Source organism: Zootermopsis nevadensis, unplaced genomic scaffold (genome assembly GCF_977971745.1).
Source record: "Zootermopsis nevadensis isolate Lab colony 2312 unplaced genomic scaffold, Znev_1.0 Znev_ptg000017l, whole genome shotgun sequence".
In the NCBI taxonomy this organism is placed as follows: Eukaryota; Metazoa; Arthropoda; class Insecta; order Blattodea; family Termopsidae; genus Zootermopsis; species Zootermopsis nevadensis.
In genome coordinates, this window is record NW_028259149.1 from 13,269,189 (window position 1) to 13,284,836 (window position 15,648).

General features: G+C 36.7%; 1 long non-coding RNA gene across 1 annotated transcript; it reads left to right on the forward strand.

The window, feature by feature from the left end:
* The first annotated feature begins 2,852 nt into the window (after positions 1-2,852).
* On the forward strand, positions 2,853-15,648 carry LOC110838969 (uncharacterized). Its single transcript, XR_015535521.1, has 3 exons — positions 2,853-2,907; positions 14,776-14,906; positions 15,300-15,648. It is a non-coding gene; the product is annotated as an uncharacterized LOC110838969 (long non-coding RNA).

Here is a 15,648-nt window from a genome sequence, read left to right on the forward strand (position 1 = left end):
GCATCAAAATGGAGTTAGAGTAATGAACTTTGCGACGTCACAAAGCCAGTCAAGGGTGTAATGTTTTCACATCGAAAAATTCATGAATATACTTGGAATTGTACTGATCGCATTCTGGTAGATACAAGACGATATTCAAGTTTACTTCATATCCGGTCTTTTCGTACAGCTTAATTTGTCAAAGACGCATCACGGCACACAACATTTCGAAAACGGGGTATGAAATTGGAAAAAAAAAACATAAATATGTATCTATGTGCACGTTAAGAAATGGTTATTATTATTATTATTATTTAGTGTTCTGTCTGACGACAGGCCCATATGAACAGGATCCTTCCCTCCTTTTCTCGGACTGGGACCTGTTCATATACGTTCTTGGCAGATGATCCAGAAGTGGTTTGCCATTGCCTTCTTCTGTGTGTGAATGGAGTAATTGTTGGGATGCCACGGAGAAACCGGGGAAGCCCCCGGAGGAAAACTCCGTGTTGCCTAGACCACGGCCTTGCCCAACACAAGTTATAAATTCGGGCACCGCCGGGAATCGAACCCGAGACCCCAGGAGACGCCAAAATCTAAATAGGTTTGCAGTTTTGGAAGACGAGGATGATAATGTTCACGTCTTGTGAACTCGGTAATGAACCTTCGGACTCCATAAAAAAAAACAGGTAATTTATTGAATATCTGAACGACTATTAGCTTCTCAAGATGGATGCTGATTTTAGGAAGACTGCATTCAACATAGGTGAGCCATTAATACCTAAGTCTACTTTTGATGAGATTAAAATTTCTATTGGAAAATTGAATACTTACAAATTGAAAAGAAGGGTTCAAATTAGTTGGTTATATCACTCTTGCAAACAACATACAAAATATTATTCAGCGTTATTCACCCAATATTGACTCCACACATACATGAATTAACTGTGGGTGATAAATTCGAATTGCGACACAATGAATCAACTACTTATCAGATATTCTGCATTCGTCAGACGACGGAGAAGGACAGAACAGTAAAATGGGGAGTACATCAGCTATCTATAAGCTTCAAATAAACCCATCACTCAGTAAAGCATTATTATACACAGCCTTATTTAATTTTGTATACTCAGACAACTAATTAGACTAAATAAAATATATTTAAACGAGACTCTTATTAAAATTAGTGTTTGTTGGCTTCATATTTCGATCGTAGATCACAGTGGCCGTGCGGTCTAAAACAGACTTTAATCATCTGAAATCTTGGGTCGTGTGTTCGAATCCGGAGCATGGATGTACGTCAGCAGTTTTATAGGTTGTGCTGTCCTTTGTAGGTAGAGGTCTTGCATCGTATTGACACGCCCACCCCCGTCTTCAAGTTACCCTCCTAACAGCTGTCTAACACGGCTTTAATGGCAGCTACATGAAGAAACACGTGTTTCATATGTACATTTATTGGATTGAAGTTACATCAGATAGGGCCCAGTGTATGGCTTTTATTATGACGGCAATGAACACTAGTTCTTGACAAGATAATCGAATGTCTGCTTCCCTGTGAACACGTGTGCATTACCGTGTGACAATATGTGACCATTATCTCGTTGAACAGCGTGAAATTGTCATTCATGAGGTCGCTTGTCCTTTGGAGCAATTGGCAGTGTCTGTTTTATAAGAGGAAGATGGCGAACACACACAGACGATACAGCTGAAGAAAATTGGTCTCTTATCCTAAGGAAAGAACAGAGCCTGTTGGTTGTGACATTAGGATCAAAGAGAGAGGACTTTACATTACCTAATGAGGAGCTTCTAATATTATTAGGGCCATCTTATTAACATTTTTATTTGTTTATGGTTTATTTAATAACTCTGTTAGTAGCTTAGATTATATAGCGTCAATGCTATGATGATTAATGAATTGGAAATTATATCGAAGGAAGCGGCCGTGGCCTATTTTAAGATACTATCCCTGAATTTGGCTGGAGGGACTGAAGGAAAAATGACGGAAATCCTCGGTCACCATAACCGATCTGCATCCGGGACATCCCGATATGAAGAACGAGTGATGACCACGAGGTCGCGAAGTTTATTTTATTACGGTCATCAAATCAAAGGAGAAAAGATGAGTGGGACATGTAACACACACATACAGGGTAGATAAACAATAGATACAAAATTGTAGTCTGAAAACTGAAGGTAAGAGGCCATTTCGGAGACATAGTCGTAGATGAAAGTATAATATTAAAGTGAATTTTATAGTTATTTAGCTAATAAGGCAGTCACAGCGTTAGACTATTATTGTATACGTCACTTAGATGGTTTTCGGAAGCACTCAGACTGAACTGCAGGTAGACCAACTTGCAAGGAGTTCTAATGAATACGTACGGTACTCCTCTGCAGCTTCGTGAAAGAGTGGCTCATCTGTCAGTGTGGCACATTATGATTATCTGTATTGTCCCTACACAAAAGGAATTTATCTAATCTTTACCTCCGGACATAAAATGAACGCATTTTGTGTTGCCAAGCCTGTTCGTTAAAGCAGGTGGTATACATAGTTACCACTACGGTAAAACATTCTTCATATGAAACAGTAATTTTGTATTTACGAACCAAACAAAGCATTTTGAAAAGTTAAAGCAGACGGTATACATAGTTTCCACTGTGATAAGACAGTTTGTATACCTAGTAATAATTATAGATTTGTGGGTATAGAGTTAGTTAACGTTAAACCAGGTGGTACACATAGTTACCATTTCGAGGAGTCAGCCAACTGTGAATGCAGGCGCATTCCGGGTTGCTAGTGCGCCCCCCCACCACATCAAAGCCAATTGGTGTTGAGTTGTGTGGCCTATATGAGGGCAATCACAGCCAGAAGAAGCCTCAGTATTGGCAAGACTGTTGTGCGGTGTAGATCGGTGTTGTTTGTGTTCAGAAGTAAGTCTTTTTCTTATTACTACAAGCTTGGAAATATGACTTAACACGTTCACTACCGTTAATAATATACTCATTATGGATACATGGTGGAGACGGCTTCTATCTTATACACGGTAGTTTTGCTACTAGAAATTTTTGCGTAACGCAAGTAGGAGGATATCGAAGACCCCCCACCCCCCCTCGCCAACCCCCATAGACTCTTAACGTTAAAAATGTGGGTTACGTTCTTAAGCAAACTTTTTGAACGATAAACTTGTACAGTGTAGTATTCGGTTATTTAAGGTCATACTAACACAGAAAACGTACAGCATATACATATATTACATAATGACTTTATATCAAAACATTATATATATATTATTTATTGGTAATTATCAATCTAAAAATTACTTAAAGTGTTTAAACGAAACTGGAAGTCGTAGCCGAGTGGTTAGCATTCCTATTCCTTGTTAGGAAGATCAAATCTGAACCTCAATACCAACAATTTGAGATTTTTCTTTGGTTTTTCTCAGCACTTCCAGGTAAATGCTGGGATACTATCTTAAATTAGAAAATGATCGCTTCTTTTCACATTCTTTCCAATACATTACCCATTAATCATGTCATCTGACGCCATAAGCCACCTGAGCTCTGAGGTCAGCGTTCTATAAATCACAAATAAGTAAATAATTTTTAGGACGTTGGTGGTTTAAGGAGTTTAAGCGAAATAAACGGCGGTTGTTGGACAATCAAGGGAGACTTTCTATCATTGGTCAACAACCGTATTTGAAGGATTTGAACTATGTTCTTGTAATTTAGCAGCTGCATTTCTCTCTGCAAGGAAATGAGTCATAGTGGGACGCGGAGAGCGGACGCACCGCGTAGCGTCATGTTGTGGCAGATCTGCATTAAAATGCTTAATATTAAGACAAGTATAATGGGGCGTATAGGCTTACGTCTAGTAGTAAGTTCTATTTTGTGTGCTGTAATATTGAGCATATTGTTCATAATTTTCAAAACCGACAACTAAAATGCATGTTCTTAAAAGAAAATTGGTATGGTTTATTGCAAGTTAACGTACTCTACGCGTAAAATTATTCTGGTGCATTTACCAGAATTTTACCTTTGACATTTAAACAATATCATAATCATAATAGCGAAGGTAGACAGCAGATTCGCCACATAATTACTTAGACACGTATAAAAGTGTCTTTATGTAACATGTCTGTTATTGATGTCCAATTTTTAGCCAACGTAACTCATATCAAATTTCATGGAAATCCGCTAGGCCATTCTCGAGTAGTTTCATGCGTACAGACAGAAAGACAAAGGAATTTTAATAGGCCTGCAAATGATCTTAGAGAAATATGTTGCAAAGGGGTGGACCCAGTTTAACTGGTTAAGCCTAGGATCCGGTAATGGACTCTAATTAACAGTAACAAACATTCTGATACGTAAAAGACGGGAATTTATTGATTAGGTCAACCACTGAAATTTTGAAGGAAAACCCTACACTATGGAAACAGAACATCGAAGCAAAATAGTTATTATTGTTTTAATGTAGAACTTTAAAATGTTTAAGTTCTATCACGGAATTTTGTTTTATACTGTACTGGACTTAAAAACTTGTAAACATAATTTATTACGGAAGTATTAATTATCTTCTCTGTGTTTGTTGTGTTATTCGGCGTACTTACTGTCGATAAAAATTGATCAACAATAAATTTGCCTATCCTGTTTTATTTGGTGTAGTCAATAATTTTTAATGATCATTTCAAAGTTAGGGTGTAAAATATTAGAGGATTCATGGTGTTTATAAATTTCTAACTTTGTTTTTCAACAAAAAATACGTAAAAGATGATCTGCTTTACAGAAATATTTTATATACGATAAAAATTAGACTTTCATAATTTACGTTTGTTTGGCTTTCCTGGTAAGTGACGAGCAATAATTTGCATGCGTATATTGATTACATTTTTTATATCATGTTCTTTCGTCTTGGTAGAAACGCTGTGCATGTTGGTCACTCACCTCCCCAAGACCGCGAGGAAAAGCATCTACACGCGGATGAATTAAATGTGTTTTAAGATGCGTGTTACACCCCAATTATTCGCAGACATCACTTTAAAATTTAAAACTTTTCAGGCGAATGAATGCTATAAAATCCTTTCAGGCGACAGCCGTGTTAATCCTGAGTTACGAACCAACGTTTCAGAGGATAGCTCTATCTCCGTTATCGGGGTCAATGCGAAGAATGAATAAAAGTCACTGATGTTGCTCACCTTGACCCTGGTAATGAAGACATTCTCTCCTAAACATTGGTTTTTAATTGAGGATTGACACAGCTGATCGCTGAAGACGGTTTTATAGGAAGGTCGTAGATTAATTTTGAATGGTTGGATAATCGATGAGTGCCTAAAAAGTTGTCGCTGCCTTAAAGGCAACCATTTTCTTCACTAACTGTGGTAAACATCTACCAGACTTCACGACGCTACTACCCAGAAGGCCGTGAGAACCTCAAATCCTACACACGTTTAGTTTATAGTTATAGACCTACTAACTGATAGCGTATCTGCCCACCTAAGACAGAGGGTCTTTCTTGAAACATTCTTACTAGTTCTGTAGTTTGTCGATAAAATCCCAATCTTTCACGGAAACCGAGTGTTCATCACCGTGCTCACAAGAGCTTGTCACTGGCTCTTTAGTCACTTGAATACAGATATACCTCCAGGCCCAGATTTTCGGTTTTAATAGTGCTGAAATTTCCCATTTATCATCCTGTGTTTTCATAAAACAAACTGACTGAAATAATTGTTTATTTTGACGGCGTTGTGAATAGCTTTTTCGTAAATGTTAAGAATGGCTTAACTCAATTGACTTTAATCTATCTTACCTAGTACGAAATATATATGTTTCATTTGGTATTTGTTACCTTATTTAACGCCAGTGATCGCTTTGTGCATTGCGGTTCTCAAGCAACGAAACAACGGTAGACATAGATCGCTTATGCATTATAAAACCGGTTACGATCGCACCGCAATCTAACGGGGAGAACCCAATAACGCTGATTAAAGAAATTTTATTCGTAGGACTACCGTAGAATGTCCCTTCAAAGTTGACAGGAACGAACCGTTTGTGTCTTGAACAGTAATGCAACGTATCATAGCATTAACTTCGCAAATTGCATTAAACGTATAAGATTTATAAAATCTGTTTATAAAGTAAATTACGTAGATATGAAAATACGTTCAAGACGACTGAAACAAAATTTCTGCAAAACTCACCAACACAAATCCGACCGCCTGACTCCAGATTATAGCCTAACGCTAACTCCAACTCCGTCAAACTCCACCATAAACACCATCATGGCTTTTTTCGCATTTCTTGCTATCAGAAGACATTCATATCTGCTTACATTTCATTTGGTGCGATCCATCGTCATAATCGATTTGGAAGTCTAGTCGTGGCGATAAAATATATCTAGTGTAAATGAAATGGCACCTAGCGTACGTCAGTTCAAATTTATTTAGTAATTGCTTGATTATAAATATTGCATAAGATAGTGTAATTGCGTCATATTGTGAATATTATATCAATTATTTATTTTAATCCGTCTGATCACACCTATTCGAAGACACTAGTACTTCTGGACATATCGGGACACTCACTCCTACATCCTTGGCCGATATGTACATCTAATAATATTTAAGAAAAACAACACCTTCGCCCAAAAATGGAAAAACAAACATAATGAAACATCACCAAAAAACTACAGAAATCATAATTGAGTTTTAAGTTCTTAGATATATTTTACACCTGATGATGGTTTTATAAAAACCGAAATATGTTGTGTAAATGTTCCGAAATATAAATCGATCAATCGATATGGAACATAAATGATATTTTATTACCTTAATTATAAGAAATTTTAAATAAATTTTTTTATTGTGATCAGACGGATTAAAATAAATAATTGATATAAATATTGCATAAAACAAAATTTTTATAAACAAGAATTTAGGAACATGGCGAATTTGCGAATTTTTTTTTCTGTGTAGGCCTATACATTTTTTTATTTTGAATATAAATTTTCAAAAGATAATACTCGTCATAAATTATTATCCGTCAAAAGGGTTTTAATGACCGTATTTTATAAGAAAAATTGACATGTGAATGTGTTCAGTGGGACGTGGAGTATAGGGGCGAGGCAGAAGATTTGAGCCTGTTTGCATAGTATTCGTGGGTGCATGTTCGGACTTAGGTTACTAATCACGTGATTCTACAATTTTATCTTCTCTCGCTTCTGTACGACCTTTGAACCTAAAATTCTCTCAAACTGCTGCCTTCGTTGTGACCTCTTGATCTGTCTAATCGGCTACCATGCGACATCTTACTCTCCAACGTTTTGAACTTTACAGACTCTTATCCTCATATGCTACTGTTACCAAGTTTTATAGCCACAATTATGTTCCGTTTACATTTTCGTTCCGAATTACCCGGTATTGAAACTGTCCTCGTAAATGTTTTGATCGTCGTATGTCTTTACAATAGTTAACATTTGCACATATCAAGTATTCATCGTTAAATTTATTGCTCAGATAATGTTATATTAGTTTTGTAAAAAAAAATGTATCAATCATGTGCTTTATTTAATCGGAAGTTGGGGGTTATCCGTGTCGCTCTGCCTTCTCAGCATCATGAATGACCACTTCAAGATATCTGTATTCGTGGCAGCCCCCCGTTTGTCTTCTCGCAACAGAATCCTCGTTCATCTGCCCATCGCTCGTCACTCAAACGATCTGACCCATGGGTTATTCTTTTGTCACATTTCAGCCATTATATTACTTTGTCGGACTCGTGCATGACGAAACGGTACTTAAATTTCTTACTTTCGTTATTACTTAATCATCGGCCAAAGAAACGTAATCCCACTTCTTCATTCTTAAATACCTTGGGCTAACCTGAAACAACAGTGTAAATTGTACTTCCTAGAAAGTAAGGAAGAAAGAAATTCGTTTAGGACATAGTTCCACATATTTTTCTTCTAAATCCGAGCTTTGCTATTTCCCATGGGCCTACATCGTTCCCAGTTATGTTATCTCGTGTAAGTACACACCTGGTGTTGAAAATGACTGTTTCTGGGATGTCTGATATAATTTTACCGACGTTTTAGAGGTGCTCACCGTCTCCATCAGCAGGAGACCTCGTGGCCCTGCTTCGATAAAATTCTACCGGACTACGACGCAACATTCAAGAAGACAATCATCTCACAGAATTTACTGTTGCTATTACATAAGCCTATAGGTAAAACACAGTACACAGTCCTTTCATTTCGTTAAAATATTTACCATATATATATATATATATATATATATATATATATATATATATTCAATAAAACTCTATTCATAGGTGCATATTGTGTTAAGTACTAATGTTACGATTTGGCGTTAGATTTAAATTTCACATAAAGCAAGAGCTCTATGGGGACCATAGGACGAAAACTAAGTTTGCCTAACGAGGCTTAATTTATATTTTAATGTTTGATTTAAATTTCAAGATCCTACCCAATGGGCAATGGGGGCTCTTTCCCTTGAGGTAAAGTGGCCGGGGCGTGAAGCTGACCACTCGCCACTTCCTAGTTCCGAGATCAAAGAAGTGCAGATATTTCACTGCCCCATTCGTCTTCATAGCATTTTCCTTGATTTGTACCAGAGACGACCTTACCTTTATTTAAGTTCCATCGAACCTTACGCACGAAACGGACAGACAGACAGACAGACAGACAGACAGACTGAGAAGACAAAGATAATGTGACCGTTTAATGCCGTCATGACCCAAGGCTGGAGGTCAAAGTGTGTGTTTAATTGTGAGCTGTAGTTAGAAGTTACTGTCTGTAAGTTTATGTCGAGGGAAAACGGGCGTCTATCTGAACAAACAAGCACGTCCATAGAAATAATTTTGTAATGTAAATTAACTTTGTGGTCGAGTGAATATCGCTCTTGCTTCGTATTTGTGACGTCTGAGGTCCCTGCTTCGATCTTAACCCGAAAGCCAGTTACTGTGATAGGTTTTCTGTCTGTCCATCCAGGATAATTTCGGAACAGCATTATTTATTATTTACAAATTAACCTCTGCAATTGATAAGGTGTCGTTAGATAAACAAATGTCAAATTAATTATAACATAAGCGTGGGTTAACGCAGTTCAGCACTTCAATGCACAACGTAGACCTACTTAGAAATTCTGTTCCTACCTCCAAGAAAACACATCGAATTTCCATTTCAAGGTCAGTCGAATTATGTTTGAGGAAATCATAGATTTTTATAGTGAGAACCAAATGAAACACAAAAAATACGTTCTGCAGATGGAATCCCGACTTATTTCCAGCCAGTTCTCAAGATTCTTAAGCCGGAAGTGTAGACTAGACCATGGCTGCCCTGAAACCTAGGCAGTGTACAAGGAACATTACGGTTGAAGGATGCAAGGCAGTTACCTAGACCTGATACGAACTCGTGACGTAAGCTTAAACCGTGCCGACACTGGGACTCTCTGTTAATTTTTCACCATAAAATACTAGGTGACGAATCCAAAACACTTATCATCCTTATTCGACATTATATGGCCTGTGCAGTTGACGAAGCTTCCTGAGATTAGAAAGGTATGATACGCAACAAATTTCCCTCCTTGGATTCTTCCATGATTTTCTAAATAACTGGATTGTCCTAAAGCTCCGACCTTATGGGACATTCGGCGTAAGTACTATAGATACGTCACGTCTGGTAACCGAATTCTAATCGAAGAAATATGATATTTTCTACCTTATTTTTTAAAATCGGTTATGGTAACAAGCGGCCTGACATATCCTAATATGTTTCGAGGTCTAATGTAAGGAAAGAACAACTAGAATTGTAATGTTATGAAATTCGGCGCACTCTTCACCAGATAGGCCCATTATTAAGATGACTAAACCAAAATACATATTGGGGCATGCAGCACGCATGGAAGATATGAGAAATTTAGCCTTGCACACTTTTTGTCGGAAATACTTAAGAGATGAAACCTCTTGGGAAACTTGGGAAATCCTGACGTAACTGAAAGGATAATAATCTAAGATATTGTAGATGCGTCATATTGTGATTTATAAGTATTAAAAATATTAAAAATATATTAAAATTGGCCGTCAATCACAATATAAGATAATTAAAAGTTCCTTATCGAGTACTCGATTTACATGTGGAACATTTACGACATGTTTCGGCTATATATAGCCGTCATCAGGTGTTATATTATAAACTTTTTACTGAATTACTGATTTTTACTGATATTTAATGATGATTGAAGGACGAGAACACGATAAGAAAAATGAGAACTGAAAATCATCATTAAATATCAGTAAAAATCAGTAATTCAGTAAAAAGTTTATAATATAACACCTGATGACGGCTATATATAGCCGAAACATGTCGTAAATGTTCCACATGTAAATCGAGTACTCGATAAGGAACTTTTAATTATCTTATATTGTGATTGACGGCCAATTTTAATATATTTTTAATATTTTTAATACTGATAATAATCTAATAAATACAATATAATAGAAATAATGTTAGAAGGTGTGGAATGGATTCAGCAGGCTCGGGATAGCACCAAATGTCAGGCTTTCGTGAACATAGTAATGAAACTCTTGTCTACAAAATCGGGGACTCTCTTTTTGAGTAATTAAGCCACTATTAATTTCTCATAAAATTCCCCCTGCGCTATGATATTAACGGAAGAACAATATTATCACCACTGAGAATATTGTTCTAGTTCTAGAAACTACCCCAATTCCACAGCCTGTCGATATTTGATTTCGTACACGTCACAGATGTCCCAAGATGACAGACTTTGTTAATTAGACATGTGTTTCGGACAATTGGAAGAGTGACATCCTGAAACTCACTGTCTGATGAGAATTTCTTATGCATCTGTCTGCTTGCTGGGTTATCGGTCATACGATCGGATGTTGCAGACCAAAAGCAATGTGATATCGATTCACGCCCGCCATATTTGTAAGACCAGATGAACATGGTCACAGTCCGACTCGTTACTGGGAAACAGACATAGATGAGATTAGAAAATTTAAATAAACTTAGGGAAATTTGTTCGAGAAGTCATAAACATAACCGAAGACTTTGGAACAAAAGAGGGTTAGTCTTAACTCCGAAATGACCAACATGTTGGTTAAAATTATTCAACTATAGTCCGCGATCGTAATCTTGAGACTTCTGGGGTGGGAAGAGGGGTGAAGGAGGAAAGACAGCATCTGCCTTTAACGCTTCCTGCATCCCTTGCAAGTCTCAAGATTACAGTCGCGTACTGTAGCTGTTACGGCGTAAGATACGGTTAAATTTGTTGTTTGTTAAGGTAATAAGAACAAATCAACAAGAGGCTTTCTTGCAGTGCTGAATATTTAAACGTCTTTGTCTCTCTTAAGTCACTGGACCAAAGTTTTAAATTGAAGTTGCTTATAATAAAATAAAATAAATTGAAGGACTTCACGACAGTTGTTATGGACTTTTCAGTTTATTAATGATTAATGGATTAAAAGTTGGTCTAGCTGTAGGCTTACTTGTTATGCCAGATTATCAGTCGGTTATATTAAACTCATTAACTGATTTACTAACTCTGTGTTGCAGGTTATCTTAAAAATCGATAATTAATCATAAGTTTAAGGCATTTTCAACTTTTAGAGAAACCAAAGATCTATTCTTTATCTGTTAGCTCATCAGTCATTTCTTCTCAAACACTCTTAGATTAGAATCTTAATACTGATTTAGTTCTTATGAATATATATTTGCCGATTAATGTATTGATTCACGAATGAAGTTCAATTTATATCACTGTTTATTCGCGACTATGAATACACCAAACACAGCACACCAGCAGCAAAGATGAGTGGAAAGGTGTATATTTACGTAACTCATTGGAACTGTTATTAATTTGTTGCAGATATATATATATATTTATTTATTTTAAATGGACTGCAATGAATATTAATGACATAAACATGTTTGAAACGGAAGGTATAGATACTAATAAGATCTACGATAAGCCGTTTACGAGAACATAAAAAAATGTACATCGACTTAATGCAATATAGAGGTTTATCCTATTGAGCCAAAATTAAATTCATACGTTGTTAGTCAGTTAGTTGAGACTTCAGCCCGAGGCTAGCGCCTACATAGAACTGGCTAATATCTTTTATCTGATCGGTTCTCCTGTGTTTTAGTGTATGGAGTGCCACTGAACAACAAAAGTTAAATAATTTTTTTTTATTTTTAATTTTTTAAAGTATTAGCCGGGTTAACACGGCCAACACAGAGATGAAACATTAGGATGGACAGATATTTAAGCCACTTAATCAAAGAATACAGCGAAATACTTCTTTCCTTTCAAAATTAAAAATGTTCTTCACTGTCGTATTATTTCACTTATATTATTGTGGTTATAATAATATTAGCCTAACTTATTGCACAAGGAAGTATAGACTTATGATATCCTCATGTCCGTGTGTCCAGCACCACCAAATAACTTCATGAAACATCGACGGAAGGATTTTCATTAACTTTTTATGAACAAGAAGCCTTTTGTACTTTTTAATTTTCTACTATCACTGTCAGTAATACAATATTTTGTAAACTTATACAATTGGCTAGATACTTCTCAAAATATGTAGCGTTTGTTATGTACATTTCTATACAGAATAAAAAAACATGGCGGCCGCGCGAAATCTAGACCTATATTTAGCTACGTGTTTGAGATAATAAGTAACGAAACATTGGAGTTAGATAAGAAGTTTGACACTGTTATCGAACATCAACACCCCTGAAAATTCCGTAGGAAATATTGGTTGCATGTCAACAATTACACTGCAACAATGTGGAATTTTGAGTGAAACTATGCACAGATACGACCATTGGATTGTGTAATTATTCATTTATACTTCCTGACACATTCGGAATATAGATAGAAGCATTTATAGGAAATGAGGCAACGTCTTTCCACCCCATGAGTTCCAACTAAGAGATAATAAGCCAGAGACCTATATAGGCCAAATGTATGCTAATTAAAGGCATACATGAAACCGCGAGTGTTAATTATCACTTAAAAAAACAAAATTCTTTCATAACCATTCCTAAAGACGCTAAGTAACTTTATAAGGCATATGTATATTTAAATGAGTCACTGATCTTTGATATGGATAACCCATCATTGTATGACTGGTGGACTATTTTTCTATACGATGGATTCATGTGTAGACCAAGTCAATGATCATACCGTTGAATGGGGTTTCTATCTCCTGCCCTTCATTTCATAGCTGGCCTCCAAGAAGGTCCTTTATCAGTTTCCAGATCTGAAGGAAAAGCTACGAGACAGAATACGATAATATGTAAACAGCTGGGTATACGATGGTCCGAAAATTGGTACTGACATTGACTTCTGTAGTCAAAGGCTAAATAAATTACATTCCTGATCTAAGAGGTCTTTACTTTTTGGTTTATTTAATATCAAGAACACATACTTTGAATGCATAAGATCAAGGCTGTATTTAACATGGGCATTAAGTTTTGTCTCCACTTTCGAAATGCCTTGTGTTCGATCTTACATGGCGCGGTAAGAAATTTTGTTAATTTATTTATAAGGAATAAATAATAATTGTGTGCATGTCACATAGTCAAGACACTGATTATAAACCTGGTTATTATAGACAAAACATCAGAGTAAAATAAATTTCTGTATACCAGTTAGACGCTAAGATTAAAATCGAACTGGTAGTGTGGAGAATTTGTGATATATGAAACGTTAGAAGAGAAGGTGATTCAGATCCTGTTTCCAAGCATCACGCCATGGAAATGCAAGTCTAATTGCGTGTGTGTGTGTGTGTGGGGGGGGGGGGGTAACAGTTTCTTTACTCTAGACCTCGCGATATGCACAGACCAACTGTTGTGGTAGTAAAATCAAGGTTATAAAGATGCTATGAGTTTAGTTTCAGCAGTAGAGATAATGAGTTTTGGCAGAGAAACCTTTTTTTTTTTTTTACGAGAACAGACGTTATTTGAGGTTAATATTATTGGATGTGAAGGAAATGTGAACTGGACTGAAGCGCTCAAGATCATATCCGATGCTTACGACTGATAATTACTTTGGATTTTCGGATTATACTACCAGAGAAATAGTAGCCCGCCTAATGGTGTTCCATGTTTTTTATTACGAAAATTCTGCAACCAGACGTTACATAGACGTTCTTTGGGTGTACTAAATGTGACAGTTAAGTTCCCGGAATAACCGAATATATGTTTCATCGAATAGCCAGTGACCAATAACTAAGCAACGACGTGTCACGACGTGTCTGCTACTTGTGAGGTGATCAAGCGAGTAAAACAGATGTAGCGGAGTTACACAAACGCGTGTTTTCGTCCCGAGTAATAAGTCGTTGGGGAAACGCATTAACACCAAGGTTTGGGCAAAACTTAGGCAAAAGCGCGAGTGAAACTCTACAAATGTCAACAGAGGCTTACGGTGCTTATGTTATGAAAAAGTCGAGTGTCATATAAGGTTAAAGAGTGCACTCTCGTCACGAGCAAACGTGAAGAAAATTCTGATTTGTTTCTTTCATCACAAGGGCATTGTTCACTTTGAGTCTGTTGAACAAGGTCGAACAGTGAACCAGCATTGTTATTTGAAAATATTGGCAAGGTTAGATGAGGCTGTTCGTCAGAGAAGACCTGAACTTTGGCCTGATGTTTGGTTGACGCGCTCGCTGTCCGGAAGTTTCTGACCAAACAACTGATATTGAAAAGGAACCATCCTCGATATTTACTAAAACTGAAGACCTCTTTTGAAGGGCCACAGAATTTCAGACATTGCTGACATTAGAATACCATCCTGAAGAGGAGTTCCAGAAATGTTTTGAGCAGTGGAAATACCGATTCACTACTAGGAGACTACTTCGAAGGTGACGGCAACCATTAGCATGTAAGTAATTGAACAAAGATTTTATGGGAGCATTCCGAGAAGTTCATTTTCACAACTTATGCACCTTTCATAAACACAATTACCGGGACGGTTGATGGAATTGAATTTTGAACTCTGTCATTATAAGACACAAGACAAAAAGATAAATATGCCTGTTCATCGTCAATTGCAATTAAATTAGTCAGCGAATCTGTATGTGAACTCGTGAACTCATTACATTTTCACGCCAGTATGAGAACCTGTAGCCATGTCTCTTGTAGTTGACCGTTTCTGTACAAAATGAAAGCTTTACTAAGATACGTATAGATGAGCCGGGAACATCAAGTGAACTACAAGGTCACAAGATTGGCTTTGATTAACTCTGGTATTTACTGTGGCCCTCTCTGTCGATAGATGCACGGGCAGTTACAGCATGAAGCATATTCAAGCAGGACGTACTTCATTTGTCTCATTGTTGTGCAACGCGACATCATGTGGGGGCTTTGCTAAGCGACAGGAAGAGAGGAATAAGTGTGTTATTTAAAAGGGGGAACGATTATCATCATATCAAGATTGACAGGAAATATAACCCCTTTGTTAAATTAAGTAATCTTTTAGTATGGGACGTGTCTGGATGAATTGATATTTAAAGTGTATTGTGTATGAGCAGTAATCATTTCGACCCTTTGTGGTGATTGTAACTTATTTAAATCTTGCCTATTTCATTATTTGTCAATTAAGGTGAAAAGGCCCGTATTAAAAA